The 2,736-nt window shown below is 37.4% G+C and overlaps 1 protein-coding gene across 1 annotated transcript in view; it reads left to right on the top strand.

Moving 5' to 3' along the window:
• The window catches only part of LOC118336872 (E3 ubiquitin-protein ligase TRIM21-like), a 100,757-nt gene that overhangs the window by 912 nt on the left and 97,109 nt on the right, over positions 1-2,736 (top strand). The gene's annotated exons all lie outside the window — the stretch shown is intronic.

Here is a 2,736-nt window from a genome sequence, read left to right as displayed (position 1 = left end):
ACGTGTGAAAAAGAAATGGTCAAAGTGCAGGAATTCAGTTTCCTGGCAGTGTTGTGTCAAATTGATTAGCACCAAACAGCTAGCCTGGAAATAACCCATCCCATCAACCAATCGATTGTTTATAAATCTTACTAGATTCTTTAAAAATACAACCAGTCTTTCTTCCTGAAACAATGAATCATGGATGTTCTGTAAGAGTAACCTAACACAACACAACTATTTGATCAAATTCAGATAAAAATGTCTAACAATGATTGGTTCACAGTGTTCCCAAATTACAAGGCAAGATCATGCTGTTGAGCTAAGCTAGCAAACTGCTCTGAACCACTTTCTTGGCAGTCAGTGAGGTTTCAACTTGGGGGGGGGTCAGAAGTCACTGCTTTCAATGTTGGGGTCTTAATTAGGTCTAAACGTCCAAGTCATTTCTCCTGTACAGCAAAATGCAAGTTATTGTTTTTCTTCCAGTTGATTAAAATAGAAAATGATTTAGCAATAAATGAGTTTTTCGGTAATTTTCTGGGCAAAAAGTCTCACATGGGTTTGTTTCATTTCATCAGATGTGAGGATTTGCTCCTATTCTGTCTCATTTTACTGAAAATATAATATATTTAAGGTTCTGATTGTTGAACGGACAAAAAGAAGCAATCTGAAGACATCACCGTTAGGCCCTGGGAAATGTTTCATTTATATTCTGATGTTTTACAGACAAAAGATAAATAAATCACTAGAAAATAAATCACTGGATTAATGAATAAGGAAAATAACCCTAATGTACTGCCCTAGTTATGTGACACTAGATGTAGTTTATTTAATCTTTATTTATACTAATCAGGAAATGGTTCTCTGATCTACATGAGCTCTGTGAGACCTTTCCTGGTCCTATTTTTGGTCATAAAATCAATCAAAATTTACTTATCTTAATGACTGCAGTGTCATACAGTATAATACAGTATTACTATAGGTAATGCTCTTTACTTGGACTGTCTGAGGTGTCCCATATATTACGCACCATCCCCGTTTATTGACAGTTATTTTACTTTAAGGAAATACATTTTGATGCAACATCCCTCACTAATGACTCTCACATGTAGATTATGCAGCGGGGCAAATCATGCAGGGAGTACTGAGGCTCTCTTGTTCCAGAGAAAAATAGACTTATACCTCCGTCTGCCATGTTTTGTCTTGTCTTTTTTTCCTTGTGTTTTCCCTGCAGTCATGAATATTCAGAAAGAAGATATTTATGGCTGCTAATGAATATTCTGCACAAAGTCTGCTCTGTAAATTAGGCGAGCGGAGGGAATTGGATAGCCACTAGGTGCTTCTCAAGGCAACAACAGAAGGGAAGAAATCAACTAACTCTGCTTTTGAAAGGCTAATTTGATGTCATTATTACTATAGTGTACAGCCCCAGATAACATATAAAGGAATGTGCTGCAGGGAGAAACTGGATCATTTCACAATCAAACATCTAGTGGATGCTTTCAAAAATTGTGGTCAGAATCCTTCAATCCGTCAGCCGATGACTCAAAAGTTGCCAAACAGATTTCACGTCCGCGATAAAGCTTCTTAGTGAAGAATCGATAACGGAGCAAAGAGCAGACACAATAATCTATAAGCAGTTCGATTTCGCCCCGCAAGCATTTTCATAAACCTGTAGGTGTGGACGTTTCTCAAGGACGTTCTGATCTAGACTCTTTCTCACCGCTCTCTGGAGCAAATTAATCCCTCCACGCCAACCAAAAATGAAATCTATTTTTAGCGGTTCATTAAAGCCACTTCTAAGTTGAGTCCCACACCAACATTCAGATTGGAGTAATTGGTGGGGTGGCTGTCTGTGTGTGTGTGTGTGTGTAGTGGGGGTGGGGGGGTCGCGTTCCACTCACTATTGAATTTGAATGTTTGCGTTTTGAATGTGCGACTCCTGCATCACTAATGAGGATTTGTAGCGTTAATCAAAGGCACTGCTGTGGGTGCCAATCAACATGATTACAGAGAGGAACTGGTTAGGATCGCTGTGCAGCAAAGGATGCTGGGAGCTGGGCACACGGTTGTCTGTGAGGGAGCGGATTAAGTGATAGGGACAACAGAGAGACAGGTGAGTATTGTTTTCCAACCAGAGACAGCGAGATGAATTGTACGTTTACTGCTAGATTATTAAAAGATTATTCAGGTTGTTCTCAGGTTTTCAAACTGCAGAGCTCCACTATCTCTGTACGCTCGCAGCTTTCCAGCACAAACTGATGCTCTAACCATTACAGCAATAAAAGGTTGAATTCAATTTGGAGCAGAAACACTGGAGGGGATGAGAGTACATCTGACTAACCCTATGCTATCCTAGAGGTGGCGACTGCAGAGAGGGTGTCAGTCCATCTGTTCGCTCAAATCACATCCCTCATCACACATAGCATTAACCATTTCCTGTTCTTTAAACTAGGGATGATGAAGAAATGATCATCCGATAAGGAGACATTTATATTATTTTATTGGGATAATTACATTACAGTCAATAAATTATTGGTTGATATAAATAATCATCAATTGATAAACTTTATGTTCCATGGAAGCAAAAGTATGTTTGTAAGTACATTTTTTAATAAACTTTATTAGAAAAATATATCTATATATATCTATCTATATATATATATCTATCTATATATATATCTATATATATATCTATATATATATATATCTATATATATATATATCTATATATATATCTATATATATATATATCTA

This window comes from Morone saxatilis, unplaced genomic scaffold (genome assembly GCF_004916995.1).
Source record: "Morone saxatilis isolate NCDOM2014 unplaced genomic scaffold, NCSU_SB_2.0 Contig3, whole genome shotgun sequence".
Lineage (NCBI taxonomy): Eukaryota > Metazoa > Chordata > Actinopteri > Moronidae > Morone > Morone saxatilis.
The sequence above is the reverse complement of the archived record's forward strand: the minus strand, read 5'-3'. Positions and strand labels throughout refer to the sequence as shown.